The sequence below is a fragment of the Aptenodytes patagonicus genome, chromosome 13 (genome assembly GCF_965638725.1).
Source record: "Aptenodytes patagonicus chromosome 13, bAptPat1.pri.cur, whole genome shotgun sequence".
NCBI lineage: Eukaryota > Metazoa > Chordata > Aves > Sphenisciformes > Spheniscidae > Aptenodytes > Aptenodytes patagonicus.
Window position 1 is genome coordinate 6,883,522 of NC_134961.1, and position 11,002 is coordinate 6,894,523.

Here is an 11,002-nt window from a genome sequence, read left to right on the forward strand (position 1 = left end):
AAATTCTACCTACTCTTTTATCTATTCTGGATATTTAGATGGAAAAATTATTTGAGTGGGAGTTAGCTTGCTCTTCTCAAAGAGGATGACAAAGACTTGTTACTAAAAAGCATCTGTGCCTGTTCCATTATTAAAGGTCATTTTCTTCCAGGCGGCTCTTGCAGGGAACATGTTATACCCTCTTAGCTTTGATACTCTGCAACCAGCAACTCTGTAGATGTCCTTAAGACTCCATATACCCTGTAAGGAGTCCAAATGTAGAAGACAATACCTACCGTGTGTAATCCAAAACTCAAGCCTCTGATATTTCTGAAGCAGCTGATTATAGCTTGAGACGTGTAAAAGAAAATAAATGCAAGTAAATCCCCTGTGTAGTACTACTACTATCTGTACCTCCCATAGCTGCCTGGTATCCTGTGCTGTTGATTATTCTTTTAACCACTGTTTTAAGGCAAGTCATTAAAAACATTTTCTCTCTTTAGATTTATAAACAGAACAAGAAAGTGACTTAAAAACTCACCCACACCAGAGCATTCCATCTAGTCCAAATGCACAGAAGAAATTCTAGCCCATTAACATCCATCAGCTAACAGAGGGGTAGTGAATTCATCAATACTGCTAAAATGCGTGGGTACGGTATCATGCTGAATCATTTAGTAACTACATTTGCAGCAAGAGCTCAAACAACCCGCTTCACACTGTCAGCAATCATCTTCCTGAAGGAGGAAAAGTGAATGTATTTAGATCACCCTCAATTTTGTTATCCCTCTTGACAAGGTTGGTAGTGTCTCTACGCAGCAGTATTTACATGCCAATCAAATAATGTCCGATGTTGCTCCCCTCTGGATATCATCTTCCTTAGCCAAGCCACCTGCACACTTGCAAAAGCTTTCATGGCTCATTTTTCTGCAAACGACTAAGGACCTGGCTTTTCCCTGCTTGTTAACATCCAGGTCAAATATGTTAAGTCTTAAACTTAGTTTTCAATTTGCAAAGGAAAAAAAAAAAGCAAAAAAAACCACCCCACACACATTGTTCCCTCAATACCAGGCTACTGCAATTGTTACAGTGCCACAGACTTGACTCCGATTTTTCTCTTTGTTATCTATTTACAAAGCTATGGAGGGACCATCTTCTTCCTCCAGCAAGAAATCTTCCTAACAGTGAGAAGTTCTAAACATAAGAAAAGCTAAAAACTACCAAAATCAGTCAGTCTTAAGAGAAAATACATTACGAACTAACATGAAAGTGTAACTACCAAAAAAAAGCCCACACCTGCGGCTGGGACTACAGGCAGAGTATCATGGAGTAAAAGGGGAGGGAAGAAAGCATATTATGGAGTACAATGGTATTAAGTTATTGTTCTCGTAACAGCGAAAAGGTATTTATTCTTAAAAAAAAAAAAACAGACTTAATAATATAAAGAAACAGAATTGTCCTTAAAGTGTAGATTAGAAACTACTTGGCTTGTTTTGCCTTGTTTGTTTATGCCAAGTCTGGTCGTCTCTGTTTCACTGCAGTTTTAAAAATGATAGTAAGTACCTTGCACTTTCATTTACACTTTCAGTTATAATGGTATCGACTCTAATTAAGTCCAAGAATACAAAGGTTTTTGTTAAGGTAGCCTTTATAAACCAAGTACAATTAATTCAACTCTCAATACCTTAGCTTCCTTAACATATATAATGTCTTAGAATACATACACTTACACATGTGTCTACATATCCTTAACTCCCACGGCTTAATTCAATTAATACTATTAAATCTTTAATGCTTAGCTTCAAAGGCTTTTTTAAATTTTTAATAGCTCTCATAGGTTAGCATGAATGTTTTAAGTCTTTCTACTATATTTTAAACAAACTCCTCTTTTCTTTCCACTTTGATGTTTGCCTTTCTGACAACCCTATACTCTGTGAAGCTCCTGGAACTTTGTTTTCTGTGACAAGATGACATTACAAACTCAAAAAGATATGTTAATCACTGAGCTGTAATCAGGGATTTTTTTCCTCTCACCTGCCCTCTGGGCTGGGAGTTGGCAACAGAACCGCTTTAATCAAAACAGTGTAGAAACCCATGAGGAGAGAGGATGCAACCAGGAGGGAGGGGGCTCTTATTTGCATCTGTTTAGTATGCAAGCAGCAGGCGGGGCTTAATTCTCTTACTCTGGTTTCCCATGAAAGGAGAAAATGCAAAAGTCACCATATTTTGTTAAAATAGGAGTTTTGACAAAAGACTACCCTGGCTTCAGGGAAGCACAAGCCTTGTGGCATTTAAAGACACATCCGTTTCACACGTTTGATAGGCACGGAATGCATTTTTAATTGTAAATCTTTGCCTGTACCAATGGCATTACCATTACAGATTTGATCAGCTAAAGCTCCGGTTTATATATACATGCATCTACACAGACACACACACATATATATGTGTAATTTACCAGTTCTGTTACCTAGTAAAAAGTTCCACTGTGAGCACATTGTGCTAATCCCAAGGCAACTTAACACCACTGTGTTTCTCCCCTTCTCTTACTCTCACTACCTCAAGACCCCTACCCACCTTCCACTGCTCAAGTTCTAAACTTTGAATTTGTGAGACAAAAGAGACAAAGTTTTGATGGCATATTTCAGGCCTTTCTATAAAGCATAAACTAAAAAAAGAAAAAAAAAAGAAAAAAAAAGAAAAACAAGCACAGACTTTCCTCCCCCTTTAAAGTTTATTTTTCTTCTGAATAAGAAAAAGAAACCCCTTCTTAAAATAAAACTGAAAATCAGCATTTCCAGGGACAGGAAAAGGCACTATAGTATTATATACACTATGCAAGCTGACCCAAAAAAAAAAAAAAAAAAAAGATTAAAAAGATTAAAAATCTGGCTCCATCCCAAGGCATCCCAGACAATTTTGTGCCGGCACGTACATAACAAAAATATTTCTGCATTCAGGATGTTCAAGCATGTTTCTTGCATCTACACCTGGAAAGCTAACTACTAGAAAATGATGTGCCGTGTTTGGCATCGACCGTAAGTGACCAGACCCAGATCAACACATCCCTTACATGTTCAAAGTGAAGTACGTGCTTACATACTTTGCTTAATCTAGACCATAAACTGCAGAACAGAAAACCCCTCATAAAGCATATTAAAAACAGGATAATGAAGACAACCTACAGCACTACCCTGCTGTTCTTCACCTCTTCAACATTTCAGCAGCCTGCAACACGTAAGCAGAGAGTTCCCACCATGCAGAGCACTCCCCAGTATTACACATCTTCAGTTATACAACACGTTCTATCTTTTAAAGCCGATGTAAACACTCTCTTGGAGGCATCGTACATTCGTATTATTGTGAAATTAAATATATGCAGACACTATTAGTTGGCAGACAGACACCAAAATGTCAATTATACTATTCAGTGTGCTTAAACCAGCAGGCTGGGCAAAAGGAGATTATTCACTAGGTAGTCAAACGTAAAAAAAAGCCAGACATTTCAGTCTGTCTCAGTGTTTCACAAAGGGGTCAGCGATTTGTGAGTTTTAAATGCAACACTTAAGCAGTTTTGCAGACTAAAAAAACCCTCACATCCTTTGACGGTATACCTCAGTGCTTCTCTGCAATAAAACAGTTTAAAAGTGATTTTGCTGTCACATAAGCTTTTATATTTCAGCTTCTCTAAAATTTAAGAATTCTGAAAGCCAAGTAAAACGAATTATAAACATTTCTCTATTTTACTTCCTTATTAAATCTTTCCAAGAGAACCAGTAAACATATAAACACAAACATCTTTCAGAGCAGTCACCCAGGCACCAATCTTTTAAAATCTTCAGAAAGCAGTTGATTTGCTGAAAAAGTATAAAAAAACATGGGCTGCATAATTATAGTCCAGTGCAATGACAGTCCTCCTGTCCTTCTGAGTAGCATGTAGAAATTTCTGCTTTAAATTTACACATAAGTTGTAGAGGTTCTCAAAAACTATAATTACAACATTAAATACTGATTTCTGATCTGCATTTGCATACTTCTAAGAAAAGTACTTGGTGTCACCTATGCTGTTTATCTAAAAACATTCCAACAGAGGCATTATCTTTACTTTGAGAAACACTCTCCTAAATTGGTAGACAAAGTTTAGCTTAATGAACTCTGCTCAACAGCAGCAAAAAAAAAAATAGTAACACTTCTCATCAGTAATAAGCGTTCCAAGCCCTTAAAAAAATTAAAAAAAAAAAGTCACTGCAAGAACCGTAATATTACAAGAAGCAATCATAAAACCATGCAATAAGCCAGTATGGGCTCAGAAGGCAAATATTTCATTACAAAACAGAACAGATGCAAGTCTTATGCTTTCCAATGGCCATTATAAAAGAAGTTTTTATCAAATGATGAAATACCTGGGCAGGGGCGTTTTAAAGATTCACCAGACCTTCCCTGGATCTGAATCTTGCTGGAAATGCACGATTCAGATCTCTCTCTAAACAGACATTAATATTCACACTCTAGCAATGTCACAAAATGGTAGAGTATTTCACTGATTAATTAGCTAACTGAATAATTAAAAACATTAAATTTCTGTTTTTCAAATAATAATTCAAGTGCTTTCCTTTACATATACCGCATGACAGAGTACATTCTGCTTCACCATCCATCAGAGAACAGGCAGGCATGTTAAAATAGTTCTATTTAGAACTGAGGCATAAGGATTAATTTGTGAACTTAAATTTTGGCTGATTTCATAGGGTTAGATCAAACATCTATATGCCTTACTGCTGTTGTCACAAGCCTCATCCCTGTTCAAACAGAGCTGAAAGTTAGTAGAAAGGCAGTCACAGCAGCAATGGGGTCAATAGATTTGGCTGAAGAAATCCTCACTGCTAAAAGAAAAAAATAAATAAAAATGAGGAGAATGACAAAACTAAAATGCTGCTTGAGGCCTGTTCACCCAGTTAGCAGCACACAACTAGCCACTTGAGAACAGATTTCCTACCTACAAGGAAAGATGTTTGAGGGAGTCTTTCGTGCCTGCGTCTCAGGGGAGGAAGTTGCCTTTAAAAATACTTTGTTTTGCCTTTCCCTAAGGAGTATTAGAACTGTATATATCAGTTATTTTAGTGGGTTTTGTCCATGAGGTCTTACAAAGGTCTTATTTGTGAACTGTACAACCCTTACACCAGTGAGCAATTACTCATGTGATTAGTCCCAATGAAGTCAGAAGAACTGTTTGAGAAAGAAATTGCTTGCCAACCTAAGGGTTGCACAATCAGAAAAAAAAGAAATTATAACAAAAACACGGAGGGGGATAAATTGCATCTGACAAAAACGACAATCAAGAAATAGCTGGTGACAGATTGTTACTTAAGTACAAGGAAGTGATTTAAACAGTCAGGAGCAGTTGTAATAAGATTATACGATTCTCTATTAAGATTCTTAAAATGTCTTTGTTCTAGCAAAGCTATGAAAAGACCATTGCCCTTGTAAAGGTTCAGAAACTACCAATTTGATGTTAAGTCTAGAAATTAATATGATTTCAAAGCGCGCAAAGAAAAAACTGTAAAAGAACATCCCTGACACCATTAGCACCTTTGTCGCCCATGCTGACGCTTTTAACCAGCACGGGTACAACATGTATCGCAGCAATTCTCAGTGGCAAAACTCAACCAAAGAGAACAGACCCAACAAACAGAAGTACAGAGCTCGCTCTGCTTGGGTTTCTGCTTTTTAAATAATGAAAACTAGTGGTTTGATTTTAGAAGACATTACATTATGTAAGTGACATCTTCAGAACTGCAGGAAAGTCTCTATAAGGTTATTCTGCAGGGAGATTAAATTTTAATTTAATTTTCTCTAGAGATACAGATGTAGCATTTTAGCCGTGACCCCCAGACTCCACTGTCTATCTTTAAGCAGTCACTTCTAGAATGACAGACCCAAAAATTGGCTGTTAACTACTGCTACACTGAAAAACAAACAAGGCAAGCGAGTCTTCCGATTTCTATCTTGAAGGACAGACATAAAACATCTCTAGGAAAGGTGCCTGGCATGTTTTTAAGCTAATAAGCAGCTCTGAACTTTAAAAAAAAAAAGATTATTACTTAATTTGTAGAAGTATTGTTCATTAAGTGCTGCACTGTAAGCATAAAAGAGCAAATGATTTACAGATTAATATTTTACTGTAAGGGATAAGAACAGAAATTTCCATTGAAAAAGAACAACCACCAGAACATTGGGTCTAAAGGTGATCAAATCCGAGCCATAGGAAACATGTATGTGACCCGACCGGAGAGAGAAACCAGGACTGCTATTCAAATAAGCACTAAAACAGATGTATACACGTGCAAAGTACAAGGTAATTATGAGGGCAAGAAAGTAGGAGGAGATAGAAGAAGTCTAAAAGACAGAAAGACAGGTTTGTACCATGTCTACAGAAGCAGACTGCATTCAAGTGCTCTCCTGTCTGGGTCACTCTCCAAAACTATTCTACTTCTCATGCCTTGTACATTTAGTATTTATTATACAGTTACATGACAGAAGACTCAGCAACTGCAGACAACATTAATAAAACAGCACTTGGAAAGACAGGAGCAGCCAACAATGTGGAAGAAAACTGCAGAGGTCTCATGCAAAAATTTCAACTAATTACTACTTTAGGCAGCTCAGGGAGCTATACTCCTAACCGTGGAAGGAGAATTATTACTTGAAAATAAATTGTATGCATCAGGACAACGAAACATACCGAGTTTGAGATTCTTTAGAACTTTACCCAGCCACCTCCACCATAAAACTCAGATAAGGGGAGCCTCCAACGCGGAGATGTGTCCAGTTCTGGGCTGGGACTGGTTTTACCTGGTCATGCTGCTAGAGCCAGCTGCGCTCACGCTGCCAGCGGGGACCTGTTCGTGCCTGAGCTCTCCTCTGCTCTGTACTCATGTTTCCCCACCTGGAAAGAGCCGGCTTTTTCAAGTCGGCATGCAAGCCAAGGCATAGGCACTGTGAACAGACCAAGCCTGACCTTGAACGCAAGCTCAAGGCACTAGTTAGAGTCATTTATGTTAACAGCCCTGGGTGACATGAAAACAGATATACACACTATTAACAATTAACGCAGTACAGGGCATTGGTTCCGAGGTCAATTTTTAAGTTCAATTTTTGTAACAATACCAGAAAATTTGAGGTAAAAATTGCCTCTACAGAAGAAAAGCATTTCACTAAGCTTGATAGTGATTCAAAATAATATTTCCATATAAAAATGCACAACAGTGAATTACAAACCAAATTCTGGAAAACATCTCCAGTTGCCAGCGACATTGCAACTAGAAAACACAAAATACTTTTACACTAAGTTTCTAATTAGTATAATCATTCATACAAACTCCACTATTAAATATTTACACGCATTTAACTTCTTGCGGTAACTCTGAACATATATACTACAGTTTGAAGGAACTCAATCTCAGTAATTTAAGCTACTCTCTCCTTAAAAACTGCCTACAACCTCTAGTTACCTACAAAACACATCTTAGGACTGTTTGATCCAACAAACAATTTGTCTTTTTTCAATAGTTTGGAGCTTGGTCGTAAAAATCAACCAAATCCCAAATTTGAAAACCAAAGAAAAAACTGTTACTTGCAGAATGATAAATAAGCAATACCAGCTTTTCTGCAGCTTTCTGCCTCCTGCACCACTCACCGAGAGGCTCAACTGCGACAACCACCTAGTTCTAAATTCATCCTGAAGCTTACAGTCTCCGAATTCACTTATTCTGACATACAAGTATTCTAAATTCTCCCCCGCCCCGAACAGGAAAGCAATCCTGTAACAGCCACCTAAACTGATTAATTCTGGGACTTTTCATGGTCTACTATTCAGCAGATACCAGTATGTAACCAAATTGAAGTATACCAATGCTAGCAGAGCTACAATTAGACCTAGCAGGTTTTATTCTAGAGGACAGCATACATGTTGTTCTCCTCCACGGTGTCTCATGCCTTCTTAATGAGCAGCCAGGCTACTGAAATACACAAAAAAACCCGCTGTTCTTTGAAGCACTTAAGACAGCAGGATACTAGTACGTTTCGCTACTTTCCCTGCACAGATCAGAGCAAGGCAAAGTGGAAAAAGAACATTACAGACGTTCATACAAACCAGGCACCTTTCATTTTCTATTAGCAAGATCCCAAGAGGCAATTTAGCGCTCTGCAAATATGGCACTGGAAGACTGGAAAGTTGCTTCCTGAGTACCAGCCATTAAATAAAGATTTTAGAATAACTTATATTCTTCTAGACCAGGCAAAACCAATATCCATTTCCCCATCCTACGTACGAGACCTAAGAAAAGCAAGATCATGAATATCATCATTACACTGTAATAAACTTCTCCTAAAACAGATTACAATTTAATGATTTCTCTCTAAAACAAAACACAAAAAAAACCAAACCACCAAAAAACCCCCACCAATTTCTGTATCAAGAAAGACCATCAGCATTTTTATGAAGTAACAAATTAGGCCTTTGGCATTTCACAGCAGTGATCCAAGATTTGAGGCTTCTTAAAAGCTCCAAGTTTTAAAGCAATCAAATGGCTGACAGCTGGAACAAAATTAGCATGATTAACCAGTTATGTAAATAATGATGCGGTCAGTACAAGCCGAATCCATTCATGCTCATTGCATTATACAGCACTGCTTGCACTGGACATCAGATGTTTGTCAACTATTCATTAAAAATGACTGTAGGAATAATGGACGTGAAAAACAACATCAACATTACCATCCAGGCTACCCGACAGCCAGGTCTCATATCTCTTCTCCTGTTAGGACAGGACCACCAGGTAACTCGCAGATAGGACTTTTCTTGCTCAGTATTATCCAACGCTACTTAGCTCCTACCTAGGGAACAGGTCAATTATTTTTTTTCTAGAGAGAGAGGTCCAGCCTGTTAGTATCTCATCATATTTCATTTCTTAAAGGCAGATAGTAGTTTTCATTTGTCAGCAACACATAAAAGTCAAGCTACCACGTAGGAGAAGCGTTGTCACAGCGAGATGATGTCACATAGTTACTTTATGGCATCAAGGAAGTTACAATCAGCACCCCTAAGTGAAACTTCCTGAAGTATAACCTGCAGTCAATTCGGCCTTATCAGGATCAGTCTTCAGGAATGCATACTCATGGTTAATTTGTACTTCATGATTTTTGATAACATAGTTAAATATTTAATACATGGAAGATTATCTTTGAAAGTCTATCTAGCTAGTTTACCATTACCTCGAGTTTATAAAAGAAAATTTATCAGAAGTTTTGATTCTTCACAATAAAACACTATATGTGAGTTTGTTTGAAAATAATGCATCCGAGAATCAGCCAGGACAAACATATTTAGAAGCACTTCCTAAATAGGCTGTATTTTGCTAAAGATATCATTACAATATATTTATGTTTTTAATAAAAAAAATAATTCTAACATCCCATCTTTTACATCCTGACAATCCAATTTTCTATGACCTTGTCTCGCACAAAACACAGCAACACACTGGAATTATGCAAGAGTTCCATATTACCATAAAACATGTATTTCACTGGAGAGAATAATAAAACTTAATCTTGTGGCCTGATTTGCATTTTGAACTCCTAAAGTCAAGCCTCCACGGTCCATAACATCCGCAACACACCTTAACAACCTGAACAAGTATTTTAGGCCTCCTGTTGAAAATGTGTGTGTATGTATATAATCCAGGATATTTTCTTAGTAGATTAAGAAAAAGAAACATGTCCAATTCATGTAAATTTTAAATATAACTTAGCTTTTCAGATCAGTGATGATGCCATACTTAAGAAGGGGGAGGGGGGAAGCATTATGTGCCCCTTGGCCAAAGAAAACTAAGACCAAATGTTGTCAATATGCCTTATGGCTTTAAAATAGGAAACTTCCATCGTGGCTAGCCTGTGGTAATTCTTGTTTCAAAATACTTCACAACGACAATAATGCTTAATATAATGCAGCACACTGACTACCCACGACCAATCTGTAGCATCAAAGGTACTGCAGGTAAAGATTGAAAAAAAAAAAAAAAATATATATATATAAAAAATGAACGCCTAAAAAAAAATTAAAAGCACTACTACACAGCTTCCAAACCGACTATATTACCGAAAAAATAAATCCCACACCACCACAGTTGAGGTTAATAACGCAGAGGCGAGGTGACGGACACCGCGAACCAAACGCCCCCGCCACGGCCCGCCGCCGGGGAGGCCCCCCGCCCCCCCCCCCCCCCCCGCCGGGGCAGGCCGCCGCCATCCCCCGCAGCCCCAGCCCAGGTGCCTTCCAGGGACGCGGCCCCATCGGCCGGCACGGGAAGCCAGGCCCAAACTTTCGGCCGGAGGCGAAAACCCTTCCGGCGGCTGCCGGCCCCGAGCGGGACGGAGCCCGCACCCCGAGAGGCGAAGGGCCGCGGCGATCGTGTCCCCCCCACCCACCCCTGGCAGCACCGACCCGGCGGGTCCCTGAGGCGCGCTCCCTGCTCTCGCGGCCCCGCCGCCGGGCTGCCATGATGGGCAGTAACTCTTGCTGCCCACCCCATGGAGACAACAAAGGCCACCCCGGCCCCCCGCCGGGGCTGCCCCGCCGTCCCCCGGCGCCCCCCGCCCCGCCCCACCTGCCCCGGCCCCGCGGCCCTCAGCCGCCGCCTCGGCCCCGCAGCCGGCCGGCGGGCCCGCTCCCTCCCCACGGGGAGGCCCGGAGCCCCGGGGGGCCCTTCCCGCGCCCACCCCGCACCCCGCTGCTGAGGGGAAAGGCGGGGGGAGGCTCTTCCGCCGCCGCCGCCGCCACCGTCCGTCCGTCCGTCCCGCCCCAAGCACCCCGCGGCTCCCGGACCGACCTGGCGCTGCGTGCGGAGGGTGCAGGAGGAGCGGGGAAGGGGCCGCGGGAGGCGCGGAGGGGGTGACCCGGTGCCCGGCCGCCGCCGCCGCCTCTGGCTGGGTTTGACACCCACACGCACCATCCAACATGGCGGCG

The 11,002-nt window shown here is 40.5% G+C and overlaps 1 protein-coding gene across 4 annotated transcripts in view; it reads right to left on the reverse strand.

Moving 5' to 3' along the window:
• EPN2 (epsin 2) overlaps window positions 1-11,002 on the reverse strand; it is a 47,491-nt gene extending 36,489 nt beyond the window's left edge. For 3 of the 4 annotated variants that reach the window (XM_076351243.1, XM_076351242.1, XM_076351240.1), the window contains exon 1: window positions 10,866-11,002. The gene's annotated coding sequence lies outside the window, so the exon portion shown is untranslated. Of the gene's footprint in view, window positions 1-8,755; window positions 8,886-10,865 lie in introns of those variants that run through there. The other variant, XM_076351241.1, reaches the window with a different exon arrangement.